The 21,300-nt window shown below is 40.6% G+C and overlaps 1 protein-coding gene across 4 annotated transcripts in view; it reads left to right on the top strand.

Moving 5' to 3' along the window:
* Positions 1-21,300, top strand: part of tjap1 (tight junction associated protein 1 (peripheral)) — a 136,246-nt gene that overhangs the window by 30,832 nt on the left and 84,114 nt on the right. For 2 of the 4 annotated variants that reach the window (XM_056760121.1, XM_056760120.1), the window contains exon 2: positions 11,650-11,799. The exons of the other annotated variants lie outside the window; for them this stretch is intronic. The gene's annotated coding sequence lies outside the window, so the exon portion shown is untranslated. The remainder of the gene's footprint in view (positions 1-11,649; positions 11,800-21,300) is intronic. 4 annotated transcript variants of the gene reach the window in all.

The following is a 21,300-nucleotide window of genomic DNA, read 5'->3' as shown; positions in this document are numbered from 1 at the left end:
AGTAACGTGACTTTACCAAACAAAATATAAGAGCAGAGGTAGCATAGATCGAAACACAGTTTAAGTGACCAAGTTTGTGAGCGTGAACAAAGAGAACCCATCACAAATGCCCTTATGGGTTTTTATTAAACTCTACTCTACATGGTAAACAAAATGAAGACAAACAAATACATGAAACACAAATGCGCTAGGATGCGCAGAGAGAGAGAGAGAGAAAGTGAGAGGGCATGGCCGCGAGGCCGGTAAAACATGTCTGAAAACCATTAAAATCATCTTTAACAAAGAGGCACGATCTTAACGCAGCTTATCTATATTTAGAAACGGATACTTGCAATATTGTTGTTGGACCAATATCTGTATGCGCGTTGATGGAAATCTTGAATGGCTTCAGAATGCAGTCCTGTTGAAACGCTTAGTTTGGGTTCTGAGTCCAAAGTTCCATGGCCTAAACGGACTCCCCAGAGGGGAGTCCCTTGGAGTGTCTTCTCGTCCTCTTTCTTTCCCTTTCCGATTCCAAAAGTTCACTGAAACATGGTTCGGTGATGGTGTTTTAAATGCATACCTGCCCTGCCCCCAGATGGTCTGCGGGCCAATGCCATGAAAGTGGAAAGGGGGCCTAAGAAAGATCCTTTGTTTCTCATGGCACCTCATTTGCATAGCTCTGACAGTTTGGTCAGTTTGCGTTTAATACCTAAACTTAGTTATGGGCATAGTATGATGTGTGCTATGTTTTTTATAACATAGCTCATCATATAGGGAATTCAAAGATGTGTAGTTACATATGAAACATGCAAGGCATTGAACTGTGAACGTATGAATACGTCAAATGAACCCTGAATCAAAACTTGCATATCTAACAAATACAGAGTATATAAAATAGCACGAGCGACAACACACAACCTAGACATTTAGATACATTTACAGAGAAGAATAGTTTAAATCAAATAAGTTCCTATTTGTCAGAGAAGTTTCTCTGCTTGGTCTCAGATGGTAAGTTAGAGATGAGACACAGACTTAATTACTTACGCTTTGAAGTCTATGAGTCGTAAACATCCTACAGGGAAACCAAATGGTTATCACACTATCTTTGAGAGTTTAAACCCTAAAACCAGACCCCATGGAGCTAGGTCTGCTATGGTCTTTGAAGATGTGATCTTAATACCTAGACAAAAGGGAGTGAGAGGTTGAATGGCTTGATCCAGACACTACATATCCCCCCTTTCGGAAGAGGAAGTGCGAATGTAAACTTCAGCTGACGACGGATAGTTGGATCATGATGGTGGGATCACTGGAGGTTCCTATTGGTCCACAGGATCTCGACATACAGGCAGAGAATGCTCCCGAGTGGTCAGGCATTGGCTTAAATTGGGTACCTTTCATCTTTTCGATCCTGCTTAGACATCAAGGGAGAGCACCCCTGCACCTGTTTGCTGGTTCTGGCAACAGGTTGGTTAGGGTGTGTCCTGTCTCCACAGAGATGCACAGCAGCAGTCATGGATGAAACAGCAGGTGGGATGGAATGTTGGCTTCCACACAAATGCCTGTAGTCCTGTGTCATGGGGAGGGGTGTTGTCTACATATCCCCAACCGTCTCAAGTAGCTGGGCAAAGTTATGATACCAAATCTTGTTACTCACTTCACTTTCCTGTTGTGAATCTTGCCGGGTGCAGCATGCTCTCTGGCCTTCACATGTTCTGCAGTGATTGCTGGGCAAAGGCTGGTGTCACACTCCGGGGTCTTTCATTGAACTACTGGTGAGCGGTGTAGGACAAGGTTGGGGTCTCATTGCTGGCCCTGGCGATGTTGTGGTGGTGCCGTCTGACCTCAGGCTGTGGTAAGAGCCATGTTCTGCTGGTGCTTGGTTACCCTCCTTTCGTTCTGGTCACGCTGTCAGTTTAGACCAGTGTTAAGGCAGTGTTTGGCAAGTCCAGCTTTCAGATGGAACTAAATTCAGCAAGGGTAAATCAGGCATGTGGTGAAGCGCAGGTGCCATTTGGTGTGTACATAGCACCGTCTTGAGCGCTCGTTTACATGAGTGGGCAGTTCTTTTAACATTTCACGAACCTTGTTGGTGGTGTCCTGTGTAGCCCAGGATGCAGCTAGCTTGGGATGTAATGTCATGTGGTTCTGTGAGCGGGGCCACATAGTTGACATTAGTTCTGCATCATTGTCTTTGTGACGAGCAGCTGTAGCACTGGCCGTTGATGGCAGGTGCAGGGCGTGGTCCATCTCCTTGGACTGGTAATCCGCTGTCATGCTCTTCATAAAGACATTGTTCAAAATCTTTGGTAACTGTACTCACTTGTAGAGTATGCATGCTGCAAAAAGCTGACTTATTCAGTAAAAAGGGGGTGTGGCTTCCAGAGTGGGCCATGCTCCACGTATTCCCTTGAATATGTGTGTTTGAAGGCTTGGTCACACTGTGTGTTGAGCTGAACAGTGACCCCTTTTGGTGAATGCAGGTACAACAGTCTAATTTATTCACCAGAGTGCAAAACTCTGGGCTGTTCTAGTAGATCGTAGAATGTTCTCGCACTTGAGAGGGCCCCCCATGGGGCTGTGAGATTAGCGAGAACCAGGAAGTAGCAGGTTCAGCATTGGTTATTCCCTTTCAAGTTCAAGGCACAGGTGTCTTGGGCCGTTGCTGTGGTTGACAGGCATAAGTCCAATGGAAACTGCGCGCACTTGACAGAAGAGGAAATGTCTGAAACTGGTGTTGTTGGAGAGAGAGTGTGAACAGTGTAAAGCTGATGTCTGAGATATCTGCACATGGTTCCTGTAGGGTGCCATGTTCATCTTGTAATAGGATGACTGTCTCTGTGGTCGACCAGCAGGTTACAGAGATCTGGACATTTTTCTCAGACGGAGGGCATTCAAAAGGGTTGTTTGTTTCACATGCCACTTGTGGTCAAAAAGAGTCTGATTTGGACTTTAAATCCTCCTGTTGAGGTTTCTTGTGGAATCAGCTCCTTTGATGTCCCCAGGATCTCTGCTGTCTCAGACGTAGTTGCACTGTTCTTTTGCTCTCTGGGGAGGTGTCATCCATGGTGTTGAGATGAATTCCTCGATGACTGTTGGGCCGGAACGGGTCAGTGGCTCCTAGGTTGCCAGCTGGGTTTCCACAGGGCGCCGTCTTTCGAGTTCGAAGAAAGTGGTGACACTGTGTTGTCTCAGGGCATCCTGTCTGGTGCTTGGCTGTTCCCGGCAGGCTGTAACATCTGCTGAGTCTCTGCTGAGGATCTGCTACTGTGGTGGACTCTCCATAGTCAGTTCTTTGTGATGTGCAGAGATAGGCAGGATTTACACAGTCTTTATGGAGGCGGCGCTATGTTCTCTGTAGTTCCGCAGATATCAAGTGATCGTGGCGGAAGAAGGCTGTAGCGCTTGGGTTGTGACTCAAAGTGTGATGCGGATTTCTGAGGGAGAAGAGTTTTGCTTTGAAGTCTTCTTCCCTTTTGGCCGGTTCTGTCGTCTGACATAGGCTCACATGCTTGCTGTAGCAGATGTGTTGTAGCTGCTGAAATCCGCTTTGACAGTATCTGACTGCTGGCATAGGATGCTGTGGTCCTCTTGGCTGGAGGTGATCCTAAGCAGGTGATCTGTCTCTTGTGATCACAATGGGCAGTGTTAATGACTGAGAGTCAATGTTTTGCAGGTAGGCATTTGTTGTGGCCTCCTGCAGTGTTCATGGTGACAGCATCTAGTGGTGACAGCTGTCATGTTTCTGGCCAGCTTGCTGGGGTCTGTGGGGCCATGCAGTGTGTGTCTGCAGGTTCTTCTGGATTGTTCCTGCCCCACCCCTCTGTGTTTGCTGGCTAGAACGGTGTGAACAGTGGGGTTTCACCCACCCCCCTTTTCGCAGCTTTGGGCTTTTAGCTGGGGGACACGACAGGAGACAATCTGTTGCATTCACCTGTCTGTTCACACTGTAGTCTGCAAGCTAAGTTCAGTTCATTTTGATTCCGTTGCTGAGTCATGGCTTGGACTTCAGCATGGACTGCTTGCAGAGGGCCTTTATAGGCCTTGGCCGTGGCATTGGGTTGCTGTCTGCCGGGGCCATTATAGAGAGCTTCTGCATCTTGGAGTTTTCCTACCAGCTCCTCTCTGGCGTCTGCTCCAATAGCTCTCTTTGCTCAGTCTGTGTTGCTAAGGACTCTTGTAGCTTTTCATCTCCTCCTGTAGCTCCTGGTCCTCTTCATCCTCTGTCGTTTGCAGGTCCAGCTGGTCTGGGCGGTTCTGCAGGTGCTTCTGGCTCTAGTAGGACGATCTGGTCGGGGGCGTGGTCACCGATGATCCTGGCTGTGCACTTCAGATGAGTTCTTGGCTCTCTGTAGTTGTAGCTCTGGTTCAGATCGTGGTCCATTCGCCGGATTAGGTCGTCCGACCAACTGCGTGCCGATGTTGGTCCCAGGCAGGAGTCCATCGCAGCGCTTTGCCTGGTCTCTAGCTGGACTGGCAGGTGACAGGATGGGATGGTCTGGACAAATTGAGACACAGGGGAGAGAGAAAGGCACAAACAGCAAGATGCAAGTCCGTACAGATCTACTGAGCTAAATATGTGGGCTATGTGTTGAATGCTTAACTGAGTTGGTCAGTTAGTGACGCAAACTAAACGCTTATTATCCCAGCCGTGAAGGCGGGGACAGATAATTGTGTGGGTGAACACAGGAAAATTATGATAAACGTTGCTGAAGAGTTTTACCTATGAGGTCATTCTGTGACTTAGGCTATTCGATTCATCAACATAATTACCAAAAATTTTACTGATGTTCAGACAGGTTCAGTCTCTGATAAGAAGAAAAATAAAACCACATAAATCAAGAGAAAGAGAGGTTAGAATAGAGAAAGAGGGTTTCTTCTTCACTTGGGAGTTAATCCCAAACACCTTAAAGAGTGCAATCTGATTGTTTTGATCAAAGTTTAAATTCAATTAAGTTGGTTTAATTAAAATTCAAGTATTATCAAATACAATTCTAACTGCAAGGAAGAGAATGTTAGCAACCCTGATTCAAATAAAGAAAAATCAAATCGTCAAAACAAAATGGAATAATATTAATTATTATTATAGTTTGTATATAACAACAAATAATAAATATTCTCAAATACAGTGAACCGTAAAATAGCAGAATAATGAAATCATAAAATCAAACAAAAGGAGAGACTGGCTGAGACTTCACACCTAGCGTTGCCCAAACAAAAGGGAGAAGTGTTAAGACACTTTAAGACAAACTGACCTCTAGTGTTAGTAGAAGGTTAAACGTCTTCTGCCGGACTTCCGGTTCCACAACTCTGTGTGGAATTACACTTGCGTTTACGCACAGTTTCTATGGCGACGAGTGTAATTTAATCGCGTGTCTAATGGCTCGTGTCAGTTTACTGAACACGGGTACATGGCTTTTCAACCTACACAAACAATAAACACACAATACTACACTTTAACTGACTAACGGGATTTCTTCGCCGTCCTGAAAGTTATTTGTGTACTTGGTCGGGATTCTTCGCCGACCGTAACATAAAACAAAAACACACAATACTACACTTTAACTGACTAACGGGATTTCTTCGCCGTCCTGAAAGTTATTTGTGTACTTGGTCGGGATTCTTGTTAAACCCCCCGTTAAACAGTAAAACTGACCCGGAGTTATTTACTTATAAAATCCGCTGGGTTAAGCGAATGGGAGAAACATTATCAGCTAGCTACACTGATTGTTCACCCCAGGGAGCGCAATAGCTTAGTTCATTAGCACTGGAATTCACATCAGTAACACCTAAAGCTATGCATTAAAAATAAGGCCTTTGGTAAGATGAGGGAGGAACATCGCTCACTCTGTCTTCTTCGCTCTAAAAGAGGATTTCTTCGCTCAATTTAGGCGGTAAAATAATAATACAGTGCGCTATAAAGAGATTTCTTCGTCACTTAATCTTTAACAGAGTTTGAGGTTTTCTTTGCGAGAAGCTCAAGAGTCTGCTAAGGATAGGTGGGCGGGTCCCCACCTTCATTCATACATATCAAAGTGCAATTTAACAGAGTATCTGGTTTCAATAAACACACATAAAAACACACATGAATAATCACTGAGTTCTGCTCACAAAACAAGGTTTAAAACTGTGCCCGCATTCTCCACCAATTTATGTAGCGTTTTTAGCTGCTTGTTAAATTACGGATGAGTTTACTCATCAAATAAGATTCTCCACCAGATCTATCAAGATCAAACATATATGAAATGAGTTGTTAAAACGTCAAATTCAGTCAAGGAATTAGTTTAGCTCAAAGGCAAATATGTATAATAATCGTCATTACACATACATATTTTACAATTCTGATTAGCAGTATAGTGATACAAATCCTATATGTATTCGTCCAGCAAATGCATTAATGATTTATACACTAACGTTATCTCATGACCATAAGTAACGTGACTTTACCAAACAAAATATAAGAGCAGAGGTAGCATAGATCGAAACACAGTTTAAGTGACCAAGTTTGTGAGCGTGAACAAAGAGAACCCATCACAAATGCCCTTATGGGTTTTTATTAAACTCTACTCTACATGGTAAACAAAATGAAGACAAACAAATACATGAAACACAAATGCGCTAGGATGCGCAGAGAGAGAGAGAGAGAAAGTGAGAGGGCATGGCCGCGAGGCCGGTAAAACATGTCTGAAAACCATTAAAATCATCTTTAACAAAGAGGCACGATCTTAACGCAGCTTATCTATATTTAGAAACGGATACTTGCAATATTGTTGTTGGACCAATATCTGTATGCGCGTTGATGGAAATCTTGAATGGCTTCAGAATGCAGTCCTGTTGAAACGCTTAGTTTGGGTTCTGAGTCCAAAGTTCCATGGCCTAAACGGACTCCCCAGAGGGGAGTCCCTTGGAGTGTCTTCTCGTCCTCTTTCTTTCCCTTTCCGATTCCAAAAGTTCACTGAAACATGGTTCGGTGATGGTGTTTTAAATGCATACCTGCCCTGCCCCCAGATGGTCTGCGGGCCAATGCCATGAAAGTGAAAAGGGGGCCTAAGAAAGATCCTTTGTTTCTCATGGCACCTCATTTGCATAGCTCTGACAGTTTGGTCAGTTTGCGTTTAATACCTAAACTTAGTTATGGGCATAGTATGATGTGTGCTATGTTTTTTATAACATAGCTCATCATATAGGGAATTCAAAGATGTGTAGTTACATATGAAACATGCAAGGCATTGAACTGTGAACGTATGAATACGTCAAATGAACCCTGAATCAAAACTTGCATATCTAACAAATACAGAGTATATAAAATAGCACGAGCGACAACACACAACCTAGACATTTAGATACATTTACAGAGAAGAATAGTTTAAATCAAATAAGTTCCTATTTGTCAGAGAAGTTTCTCTGCTTGGTCTCAGATGGTAAGTTAGAGATGAGACACAGACTTAATTACTTACGCTTTGAAGTCTATGAGTCGTAAACATCCTACAGGGAAACCAAATGGTTATCACACTATCTTTGAGAGTTTAAACCCTAAAACCAGACCCCATGGAGCTAGGTCTGCTATGGTCTTTGAAGATGTGATCTTAATACCTAGACAAAAGGGAGTGAGAGGTTGAATGGCTTGATCCAGACACTACAGCAGCGAGATCTGGACATTATACAATTTTTTCCCTGAACAACAACAAAGGGTTCATAAATGTACACCGAATGTACGGTCAAAGGTCATAATCATAAACCTGGCAGGGGGTAATACATTTTGGTAATTAATCACGTTTTGACACACAGTGTATCATATTTTCTTCTAATATACTTAAATGCAAAAATGTTGTCACAATATACCGGCATTGACAGTAATAATATGACAGTTTAGTTTAGTTTTGGCTTTCTCAAAATTAAATGTGATGTATGTTTTAGGGGTGGAAAGTATTTTAATACAACCGAGTGCCCAATAAAGCCATTCTCATTTCCATTTTTTGTTGACAGACATAAAAACACGTGTATAATAGTGATTATATGGAAATAGAAAACAGTGGATACAATACATTTTTTAAACGACACCAAAGGAGTATAACCCCAGAGTTTTACTGTCTGCGTGCCATTGCACCGAAGATTGCTTCAATATGTTAAACGACTAAACTTGAAAGTAGGGGCAATATCAACTTTATTTGTACCTGTTAGCTCCACCAAATCACAACCTGTAAGTGTGACTATTCATTTTTGTCTTCAAGGAATATTTATGTACCTTATGTCTGTGTTTAGCTAATGCATATAACGCTAATGTTAACATGTACCGTTATTACTGGGGTAATTCAAGTTTGTTTATCTAGCTATGAAATAAGCTCTGCTTATTTAAGTGTGTAACAGCTTCATGGAATAGGAAGGAGGCGGGAACCGGCAAACATTTAACCAACTTTTAAAATAAACAAACCACAAAATGAAAGTAAAATGCCGGCAGCTTCCTCACGGTCGACTCTCATAAACATAAAAAAACATAACGTAAAGTCCAGACCTGGTCCTCTCTCATCGTACACCCCTGTCGCTTGTCCTTTTATGCTTCCGATCTCCTCCATTAGAGATGCGAGACCGGTCTGGACTCAAGATGTTTTTTTATGATCTCAGTCTTGTCTTTGACTCGTTCGTATTTGAACTGGGACTTGGTCATTGGACTCGCCAAATGTTCTAGTCGATCTTGAGCGAGTCCAGTGATATATGTTTTTGTAACTCTGGTATATTGGTTCAAGTCCGCAAGACTATCATGCTCACCAGAAAGTGAAGAACTGAATTAATCCGTGTAATATTAAGTGTAATTGGGAGACGCTAAACGCGAACAATTCCGGTGAACTGGTTCGACCGTTTCACTTAAAAGAATGAACCGGTTTAAATTAACGATTCGTCCGCGGCCCGAACTAAACTGCAACAAACATTCATCAGGCACGATGTCAGGGAGCAGCGGCCTAATAAAATTTGGTTTTACAAACCATAAAGAATTTATGTAACAAAACTTTATCCGAAATCTGTGGGACAACATCCAATTACGTAAAATACCTGCAAAGGCATCACAAAGAGAGGTAAGTTTATGCCATGTTTCAGAGTTAGCATTGCATTTGAGTATTTCTATAAGTTTAGAAAGTAGGGCTTAAAGATAAGATAGATCATATTTTTTTGTCATTGCGAAATGAGCATGTTATTAAAGGATGGGCACCGAAACGTGCTTTTAAATGAGCCGTGGTGCCTCTGCTCTTTCTGGCAGCTCCTCTATTGAACAAAAAACGAGCACGGGCAGGCTTCCTCACACACACACACACACACACACAAAGGTGTTAAAAAGTTCCTTAAAAAAGTGGGCAGGGGGGTTTGGATACTTTGGGGGACATGAAGTCATAAGTTCAAGAATGGCGACATATTCAACTGTTCGCTGGTTATTTGTTACATTTTCTATTGGAAGAATAGGATTGTTACACTTCGGCTTTGTGACTTTAGTGCTATTACCTAAAATAAATATAATTTCCTCATTTTATGGTAAAAAAAAATTAATAGTGATAACAATAATGAAAATGATTATCATCGAATAGAAGATATGATGTCTCTTGCATCACAAATGAGTTATAAGAGCTTTCATAAAAAAGAAAGGCCTAAAAACAGAAACAAGCAATACAAAAGTAATCCCTGTGGCTCCTGACGACATATAAACATATTATGAAGCGAATTGATCGGTCTCTAAAATAATGATTAAATATCATGATCTGTAAACTACAGCTTCTGTGACTGAAACTTCGGACGAATATCAAATACAGTTTTCTCTTTGACAGACACTTTGCATTCGTCTCCTAAAGCACGGACGCAAAGATGACGTTTAAAACGTGATTCTGGTTGGCCCAAAGGCCAAAAAAGATGACGCCGTTATATGTTAACTTCATTCTGGTTGGCCAAACGAGAGTAGATGCCTTAACCCCAACCCCCCCACAGGAAATAACTCTTCGGTTTTACACGATTCGCATAATGACCTATTTTTGATTCAAAACGGCCAAATATTTTTTGCCGAAAAGCGACTTCTTTGCAGGAGTGAATAGCAAATAAAAGCGATTCATTAGTGCCAGATTCATACGGCCGCCACCCCACCTCGGCCCAGGAGCATGGCAGAGAGCTCAGTCCCAACCGATGCATACTGCTCCAGCACCACTGCCTCTGGCAGCCGCTGGCGGACATCCCTCATCTGCGCTGCCCGAACTCCTCAGCACCCAGATGCCGCTCGCCGGCGAGTGCTCTTCGACAGCATGTCCCTCCTTCCTCCCCGGTTTTGGCACCAATGTAAAACAGTTCAAAGTTGGGAAGGAAGGGGGTGGGAACCGGCGAACATTTAAATAAAGTTTAATCAAAAGTAAACAAACAATAACACGGAAGTAAAATGCCAAAAGAACATACATACAAACTTAAAACATATGTCCCGGTCCTCTCTCGTCAGCAGTCCCGTCGCTCCTCACCACAAGTACCTTTAAGGCTCAGTCAGTGAAGCTATTCACTCACATGACTCATTTTAGACAAAGACTGAAAAACTGTAAGCAGACTCAGTTTGAAAGTTTAAAAGACATTTTGGCTTTTTTGACACAGACTTGGCCAAAATGCTTTTAATTAACTTTATTGCTTTAAGCAATTTTGTAAAGTGTAATAACTGTGGTTATTGATATCATATTAATACTTCGCAGTTGATAATATTGTAAATAATCCAGTGCCAGTATCTGGTTGATGGTATGTATGTGAATATGAAGAGCTCGTTTGCAAAAATGAGTTTTTCAAATTCCAATTAATATAAATCAAACTGCAGTTGCTAGGCAATCAAAATACATTTTATTCATTAATAATGATTTAAAAAACAGCTCACTAACACAATAAAAACTAATTACACGTTTGAACATTTTTGAAAACAGCGTTATGTGGTTTGCAAATAAACTCTTTAATAGAGATTGTGAATTTGTGAATTCTTCTGGCTATTGTAATTGTGTCGTAGTGATATTATAACTTTATACATTATGTGATGTTTTAAAGACCTTTTCCTTTTTAAATGTGCAAGAAATAATGTCAAACAAGAAGAACAGACCTACATTGAACACAAAAAAATATTTTGATGGAGTGTTGATGGCAATTTGCTTGTCACAAACTGCCAAAATACATCACAGGTAATCTGTTTAGCAAATCTGTTCAGACAAGAACTTCCTGGCAGAGACGGGCTGTTTCTCATGATCGCATATATTTAAGGTCTTTCTCAGTTGTTCTTGCCGTTTTCCCCCAAATGCCAAATGTTGAGTCTTGGTTGGTGGCAGGTGGTTTATGTGTGGTTTGCATTGTCAGGGGAATATCCAGCTTTCTGCAGACCTGTCCCTCACATCCATTTATCAAGTCACTTTCCCCTGATAAAACGCACCTTCATTAGCATCTAACCGGTTTATGGCAGCATCCTTGTCTCGGCCCCGGGGGAGCACAAGGGGTCGGTGAATCATCCACTGTGAATGCAAAGCAGTCAAGCGGACATTCATTTGAGACACGCTCCTGCTGTCCCACGGGCCCTGGTCGCATCTTCTCTGATACTTAATATCCACCCCGTGTGATTGGCAGGGAGTTGAGCTGGCACCAATGACGACCGTGTTTTTCCATCACCTGCTTTTGTTTCAGGTCATTGATAGCCCTGAGGTTCACATGCTCGGCGGGGGGTGGAGTAGCGGGAGGAAGAGGACCGAGACGTGTGATAGATTGAGTTTCCTTGGCGACTGGAGGGACACACTTGGGGCGATGACTCTGGAGAATGCATCATATACACTTGAGGTGAGGGTCGATGCCATGCTGTGTTTTTGTAACTTTCTCTGCGTACATCTTTAGTGTTGAATGTCGTGGCCTCCTCTTACCTGTCTGTGCCGGCTGGCAGTAATTCAGGAGGCTATTTGTTTCCTTGGAAATTATAAATCACACTTTATCTCCAGCTCTGTTGGAAAGGAACTTCTATTAAGTGTTCATATTTTTGTTCTTATCTGTTCTTAGGGTATTATGGCTGGCGAGCCTGCAAATTAGGAGTAAAACAAAGTATTTATAAAGTGCTTTAAAGAAGAAATTATATACAGCAAGTTTTTGGTCACACTTTAAATGCCACATCTAAAATCTATGAATTCAATCCTTTGGATAACAACAAATTTAGTTTTAGTGGCTGTATATATAGTTTGTAGGGAACCAAAGCCATGTAGTTCAACACTTTTCAACTATGTACATGTTTCACTACAGTGTTTCCCATAGGATTTTAACAGACTTGTGGCGCTGGTGACGTCACAAACTAATTGGCATATGTGTGACATCATCATGTCATGTTTGTACTTTTTTGACGTCACAAACTAATTCGCACATTTTTGACCCATATTTAATGGAATGCACCACAAAGACAAGAGTTTTTAGATTTAAACTGATAAGCTTAGTTTTTCACCCGAAAACATGAAATGCTAGGCAACTTGATGAAAAGCTCTAATAGCGCAGCTTCTCTATAAGCGTTAATACATTTATTATTATTATATCTTTTTTTTTACGTTAATATATCTTTTTTTTAATAGCGTAAATACAGTGATAAGAGCCACACACTCTGATGGCGTGTTTTACCGTTATGACGGGTATAAGCGTGCATTCGGATTTGTCTTTGCAACAAACTGCAATCGTTAGTTCAGTTTCTAACCTATCTAGTTAAGATGTGAAGCATAGTCCGAACAATGTAGCAAAATCCTGAAAGACACTTATAAGAGCAGTTTTGTTGTCAGACTGTATTTACTTTATATGTTGGTCTGTTATTTGGTGTGAGATTAATTTGTGTAGAGTAGGAGCTTGTAAACGTGTCTCATGCGTGTGAGTTGACAACTCTCTGCTTTAATCCCAGTACTTCTGTGATCATTTGACACAGAAATAATGATAGTGTGTGGTTGAAAAGACTGTTTGTGACGTCGTTACATACCTTATAATGCTTTCTCTGCTTCTGCGGCAGCACCGGCACATATTGAAGCGTTATGATTTTAGTCTGAGGTGTAAGTTAATAAACACACGAGAATCGTTGATTTTCATTAATGAGATCGCTTGGGTGTTCGAATGGAGATCGCAATCTTTTAACGATTAATCTTGCATCTCTACGTGCGCGCATGATTGTTTGTGTGTGTGCGAACCCCACTTTTGACACACAGACACAAAGAGGTTGTGTGTAACGCGCTACATTTACGTCGTTACATTTACTTCAGTAACATTTTGGAAAATATGTACTTTAAAAATAAAATGAAAAGTGTGTACTTTTACTTCGTTACATTGTGTGACGTTCCTTCATTTTAAAATATGCATTTTAAGAGGCGTTGTTTATTTCAAGGTTGTCGTCTCTTTTTACGGGCATTCACGAGTTATCGATTCTTTTGAAAGCATGAATTGAACAATGGGCAAAACCATTCGAAAAGCCTAATGAATCAGTTCAAATGATTTGTTCAATTCGCAGCACAATCTGAATCATTTGAAGCGGCGGATTACTCTCTCCTCATAGCACGTAACTTAAGAACACGCAGAACACACAGAGCGTTGGATGAAGTGGATATGAATCTAAATCTATACAATCAAAACTGCAAATGTGTCATATTGTTTACCAGCAATGATAAATGCCCGCCATATGCGCACAACCTGTTCGTCAAACACCGCAAATGCGCGTTACCTGTCAGACAACGAGACATGGGCTTGCAGAATTATACATTTGAGGGACAGAAGAAAGAAAACTTGTTGATGGGCATCTGGTTTACTGTTTTCTGTTTCTTTACATGTAAGAGCTTTTCACAACATACACATGTCACAACACGAGAAAACATGAGCTTTGTCAAAAAAAAAAAAAATCATTTAAGAGAGCACCGCAAATGTTCTAGATCATCTTAGGAAATGCTCTGAGTTTAGTTAAGTCCGTTTTAAACGCAAAACTCTGCTGGTTTGTTTTTAGTTTGACATGATCTATTATTTTAAATACATTTTAAAAACTATATGCTTTGTAAACTGTCTTGTCTGTATTTTAACTAAGTAACTATCTACTTGAGTAGGTTTTTCACTGAATACTTTTTTACTGTTACTCAATTAAAAAAAAGTGACTTCTACTTTTACTTGAGTAAAAATTTTGGCTCTCTAAACAATGACACAGGGCAGCGCTAACAGAGACAGGGCAACCCGATAAAATGTTAATGTCATAAATATTTATGTAAATAAACGCGCATAACAACAAACCTAGCTCCTTTTTGGATAAACCTTTCATTTAAGGGGAAAATGTCATCAGTATGGTGCAGGAAACATGTCTGTGAGTGAGCGGCAGACGTCAGGGAGAAGCCAAAGACGCTAAATGGAAAGCCTTCAACCTTTAGTAAAAAAAGCGCAATGGCTAATGCATATGCCCTGGCTTTAAGTAAATCCAGACTTAACTTTTGTCTTTGTGGTGGGAAATATCCCAATTGCGAGGTGTCTTGAACACAGTATTAAAACTATATGCGCCACAGTTTCATAGAGTCCTAGCGGAAACACGGAACTTAGTTCCAAATGACAGTCTATTGTTCGTATGTAAAAGTTCAGATGCATGTATGTGGCATTAGAAAAAGATTATCAGCATATAGGGGGATTTTCTAGTGAAGTTATACCATTGCTTCATTGTACTGTAACCATAATTGAGTTAGAGAGAAAAGTGAATCTGAACTTCTTCTACGTAGACCTGCTGTAATTAGCAAAGTTATTATATTTACCTTCCTCAGGATCCTGCAAAATAAAAATAAACTTTTTGAGAGCTCATATATATGAACCAATGTGTTAAATTATTTATTTCAGGTCAGAACAAAAGTGAACATGGGCCAGTGGAGCTCAATGCTGCTCAGCTCAGGTGCTTGTTAATAATGAAGGATCAACCCTCTCTAACCCTCTGTGGACATTTTCTTTTCTTGTTACATGTTTTATTCTTGTCTGTAGGTTTGCCTTTTAAAAGACTTTAAAAGGTAAATGGGTTGTGTAACTTGTGTAACTGTAGTGATCTCTCTCTTTTCATGGTGTATGAGGGCTGTGTTAGTGTTCACACATCACTTCATCTGTGACTCTGATAAATGTTCATGTTAATCGTCTTCTGATCTACTCTTAATGGTGTTTTGTGTGATCATGGTTTTGTGTGCCATTCAGAATTGACATGTTACAGTACATCCCTATTCAGTATTTAGGAGTATTAATTTGGAATTTAGCTTTCGAAAGAAAATAAAAACCTTAACGAATGAATTTGGTTCAAATGCATATGGAAATTTAAATAGTAGAGTTTGACTAATTCATGAACCCAGATAGACAGGTACATCTGTAAGATGTCTGCTAAACATCGGGGATGGCTGATAGATATCACAATGGTGAGCCGGCATCGTGATTCCAACAAATGTTTTACGTCATCACGTGACGCTCTCTTTTCTGTGCTGCAGGCTACAGTTTGTGCAGACCCACCTGACTTTACAACTGTATAAGGAAGACAATGTCTGCACAGCCCGCTTTGTATAAAGAATATGCGTGTCTGCGCAGCTCGTGTTGTATAAAGAAGATGGTTCTCTGCGCAGCTCGTGCCACACACACCTCACTTTATAACGCTATCTCCCTATCTCTTATGTGTGCTATCAGGGAATTGTATTTTCACATTCTTAAATTAAATTTAAAATATATAATATAAGTATTAAATAAGTATTATGTCTATGGGAAATGGAGATTTTCCACCAGCATAACCAGGGCTTGACTGTAGGAAAACCACATGACAATGCTTAATGTCAAGTAATTTTGTCATTCACTTTTCTAAGTACAAAAATTACTTGTCCAAAGATCAAAAAATATATTTAAATTAAATTTTCAACATAATTGTTTCGGATTTACAAGGAATCCGGAAATTATTCACAGCGCTTCACTTTTTCCACATTTTGTTATGTAACAGCCTTATTCCAAAATGGATGAAATTCATAATTTTCCTCAAAATTCTACAAACAACACCCCAAAATGACAACGTGAAAGAAGTTTGTTTGAAATCATTGCAAATTTATTAAAAATAATAAACGAAAGAAAGCACATGCACATAAGTATTCACAGCCTTTGCTCAATACTTGGTTGAAGCACCTTTGGCACCAATTACAGACTCAAGTCTTTTTGAGTAAGATGCTACAAGCTTGTCACACCTATTTTTGGGTAGTTTCTCCCATTCTTCTTTGCAGGACCTCATAAGCTCCATCAGGTTGGATGTGGAGCGTCGATGCACAGCCATTTTCAGATCTCTCCAGAGATGTTCAATTGAGTTCAAGTCTGGGCTCTGGCTTGGCCACTCAAGGAAATTTACAGAGTTGTCCTGAAGCCACTCCTTTTTTTACCTTGGCTGTGTGCTTAGGGTCATTATCATGTTGGGAGGTGGACCTTCGCCCCAGTCTGAGGTCCAGAGCGCTCCAGAGTGAGGATGTCTCTGTACATTGCTGCATTCATGTTTCCCTCGTTACTGACTAGTCTCCCAGTTCCTGCTGCTGTAAAACATCCCGACAGCATGTCGCTGCCATCCCCATGCTTCACTGTAGGGATGGTATAGGACAGGTGGAGAGCGGTGCCTTGTTTCCTCCACACATGACACTTACTATTCTTTTATCCGTCCAGAGAATTTTGTTTCTCATCGTCTGAGAGTCCTTGAGGTGCCTTTTGCCAAATTTCAGGCGAACTGTCACGTGCCTTTAATTGAGGAGTGGATTCCGTCTGGCCACTCTGCAATACAGGCCTGATTTGTGGAGTGCTGCAGAGATGGTTGTTCTTCTAGAAGGTTCTCCTCACTGCACAGAGACATACTGGAGCTCTGTCAAAGTGATCATCGTGTTCTTGGTCACCTCCCTGACTTAGACCCTTCTCCCCAATCGCTCAGTTTGGCTGGAAGGCCAGCTCTAGGAAGAGTCCTCGTGGTTCCAAACTTCTTTTATTTACGGATGATGGAGGCCACTGTGCTCCTAGGGAGCTTCAACAGGGCATGGATCCCACCATTCTAGCTAATTTTAGGCCCATTTCTAACCTGTCGTTCATTACAAAAATTCTAGAGAAAACTGTTCTTGACCAATTACAGACTTTTCTAGCTGACAATTTGATCTTTGAGGTTTTTCAGTCTGGTTTTAGAAAATATCACTCCACTGAGACTGCGTTGTTGAAGGTTTTTAATGATATACTACTTACGTGTGACTCGGGGAATTATGCGGTTCTTGTGCTTTTAGATCTTACTGCCGCATTTGATACTGTTGATCATGCTGTCCTTATTAATCGTCTTGAAGGTTGCGCTGGTATTGTAGGTAGTGCTTTGGAGTGGTTTAAATCTTATCTTACCAATAGGACTTTTTCGGTTAAGATGGGAGATCGTATTTCTGGAAAGTCTGTATTAACCTGTGGGGTTCCCCAGGGATCCATTTTGGCTCCCATCCTTTTTTCTCTATATATGCTTCCACTTGGTTCCATTTTTAGAAAATATGGGCTGTCGTTCCATTGCTATGCCGACGATACTCAAGTTTATCTGCCTATTAAGCAAAACTTGGATGGATTAGATGCTCTCTGGGCATGTTTGGCAGATGTAAAGGCATGGCTGTCCCTAAACTTTCTGAATTTTAACGAGGAAAAAACGGAAATTATTGTTTTTAAACCCTCCGATTCCATGACTGCTGCCGAACCAAATCTTGGTGGGTTATCCTCATGTGTTAAGCATTATGTGAAAAACTTGGGTGTGGTATTTGATGAACATCTGAAGTTTGATAGGCAGATCAATTCTGTGTTCAAATCTTCTTTTTTCCAGTTGCGGCTCCTGTCTAAAGCTAAGTCTTTTCTTTCTTTTAAAAATCTTGAGAAAGTGATTCATGCTTTTATTACTTCTAAACTAGATTACTGTAACACACTCTATACTGGGATTAGTCAAACAGCTCTATCCCGATTACAACTGGTTCAAAATGCGGCAGCTAGACTTTTGACCAGGAGTCATAAACGGATCATATTACTCCGGTTCTACAGTCTTTACATTGGCTGCCTGTGCGGTTCAGAATAGATTTTAAAATTTTACTTATTGTCTACAAGTCACTAAATGGTATGGCTCCTCCATATATCTCTGACTTATTGATTGAGCATAATGTAAACAGATCTCTTCGGTCCTCTAACCAGTGACTTTTGTTTATTCCCAAGACGAGGCGGAAGTGCAGGGGTGATCGCGCTTTTGCTACAGCTGCGCCACAACTCTGGAATGATTTGCCCTTGCCTATTAGAATGGCATCATCTGTGGCTATTTTTAAGTCTAAACTAAAAACCTATCTGTTCGATAAGGCGTTTTATCCTGGTTGAAGCACAGCGTGTTTATGATTATTTTGGTGTATGTCAAAATGTATTCTTGTTTTACTCTTGTGTGTTACTGTTGTTTTTAGTTATTGTATTGTAAAGCACATTGGTCAACTCTGGTTGTAGTAAATAGTGCTATATAAATAAATTGCCATTGCCATTGCCATTCAATGCAGCAGAAATTTTTCTGTACCCTTTCCCAGATCTGTGCCTCGATACAATCCTGTCTCGGAGGTCTACAGACAATTCCTTGGACTTCATGGCATGGTTTGTGTTCTGACATGCACTGTTAGCTGTGGTACCTTATATAGCTTTATTTTTTGTGTGTTTGCCGATAGTTTTACTCAAACGGGAAAAAGCTTGTAAAATAAACTCGGGAGATAAAGTTTGTGTGTTCATATCCTCATACAGTACAGACGGAGATAAACCCTCGACCATCACTCGTGTTGTATGTTAAACTGTGCACATAATTCACTCAGACACGCAGAACAGCCAGTTGACATTTAAATAATAGGACTCTGTACATTAGTACACTACTACATGCACTCAATGTGGTGCGACATTGATTATTGTCACACACAAACAAGCACAACCACAACAAACGCACTTCATTTATTCTACATGTGCGTCACACTGTTGTCATTTACTTTTCAAGTTACTTGTCCAGTCGGGCAAGAAAAATTATCTCTCACTTTCCCATACAAAATATGGGGCACGCTTTCATCATTACGATGAGATTGCTTTGAATCAAACATTATCAAAGCAATCCCTATCAGCACATAAGAATGTTCAGTTTGGGGCTAATTAGAGGTGTTTAATTTCATGTGCGCACATGCTTAAATTATGTCATTGTCATGCGAGAGTGATACGGGAGTGAATGGCTCATTATCCTTTTATATCACCCTATCGTATTTTATCATCATAAAGCCTATCGTTACACTTGTTGGATTATGTTTGACAAACCTGGTGTAGTTTTAAATGTGATGACACACGTCTGCACGTGCAAGTGTGCTGTTTATAGTTTTTTAGGGTGACAGCTAAATCTCAGGGAGAAATTTAAACCATTGCATAATTCACGTCATGCTTTCAGTTCTGCGCTCCGGCGCAATTTGCTCTCACAGAGATCCTATCCCAACCGTGCTCTGGTCCACCTCTTCCAAGCGAGCCAGGGACCACTAGACTTACCATGCCCGGGTGGGATACGGAGCGATCACACTAGTCAAATGAACTGGGCTTTGGCGGTCAAACGTGCTCGGGCACAGTATAGATTGCCTAGTAAGGGTACACCCTTAATGGCTGTCTCGTTCGCAAAATCCTTCCTGGGGACTGAAACGTTTGTTCTCCAAAAAATCCCAAACCAGTGACCATCAATACTCCCTCTGTTTCCTAAATGGTAATCACATGACATTTTTGGAAGCCGAAGATGGCACAACCCAAATCAATGAGCTTAATGAAATGCATGGAAAACAATCTACTAAACCGTTACTTTAAACATGACCAAATTAGTAAATGGATATGTAATAGAATAATTAATGTGTTTCTATTATCTACTTCAAAGAGCATTTAAAAAATAAAGCCAAAGAGATGTTGGGTTTTACCTGTCATTGATAAATACCAGCTGTAAAAATATCACAATGTGCTTACGCGGTCACGTTCACAGGCAGTGAAAGGCTGAACATAGTACAGTAGGAAATACAAAATGACACAAAGTCTACCAAAAGACAATTGAGTAACCTTTAGTTCAACAGGTAGAATATAGGTCTTGCAACAACAAGTTAATGGGTTTACGTATGATTGACATATGATAAGCAATCTTCAAGTGGAAGAGTTTGAACTGCACTTTATTTTCATTCATCTTATAAAGGACCCACACAGAACTCATACTTAACATCCTCCCAAGTTACCGTATATGCCACGCAAGTCAACTGTGTGCATAGCCTACATAATGTTAGCGAGTGTGTGACATCTTCAGTTGTTTGTTGACAGCTTTTAGGTGCGTTGTTAGCAGTGCCGCCCTCTGGTTACATGAATGCTTTACCACCGCATCAACACGGAAAACACAGGGAAATGTTGTTCTTTATATTTCGACTACAATTGCACACAATATTTGATAATAAAATCAGCCAATATAACTCATCGTGACTCATCCCTTATACGTAAAAGCTTCCATATAAGTTTAAATGGCAATGACAAACTTCTTGGATTTTTTAATTTAAACAAAGTGTGTTTGCACAGGAATATCATGCCCAGGACTAAGGTTTATAATTTTTTACTCATTCTCCGCCAGCCTCTTTAAAAAAAAGCTGAGTTTTTTAACATTTTCATCCAACTTTAATGGCTCACAGTAAATTCTCTGTAAAGAATATATGGACAAACAATATGTCAAATGAAAGAACAGAGTCTCAGCTTTTAAACAAAAGAAACTGTATTCTTCTATCTTCATTTTTATCACTTCGTAGATTAGGGATGATTCACGAATTTCGAATATTTGATTAGTTGTTTTAATTACATAATTTCGAATAGTGTGGATGATTTAAAAAAAATTGCCTCGTTTTCACGCGTAACATGTTCATGTAACCAAAGGTTGGCGCTGCCAATAACGACGCACCTAAAACCTAAAGTCTGTCATTCAAGAGCAGTAATTCCGGTAACGCGTTACTTAGTAACGCGTTACTCTAATCTGACCACATTTTTCAGCAACGAGTAATCTAATGCGTTACTTTTTCCAAACCATTAATCAGATTAAAGTTATTTATCCAAGTCACTATGCGTTACTATTTTTGTCATTTTCCTTAGTAAAAATACATATTTTTTTGCTTTCTTCTTGCGTCTCAGGTATTGAAGTAACGTAGCATTATGCTACAAGTCACGTTTTCAGCATGAGGACAATTCACGTGTATAGCCCCTACCACGCAGCGACACAAACGTAAACAACAATGGAGG

This window comes from Triplophysa dalaica, chromosome 11, assembly GCF_015846415.1.
Source record: "Triplophysa dalaica isolate WHDGS20190420 chromosome 11, ASM1584641v1, whole genome shotgun sequence".
Taxonomy (NCBI): Eukaryota; Metazoa; Chordata; class Actinopteri; order Cypriniformes; family Nemacheilidae; genus Triplophysa; species Triplophysa dalaica.
Note: the sequence above shows the minus strand (reverse complement) of the source record. Positions and strands in the feature narration are given on the sequence as shown.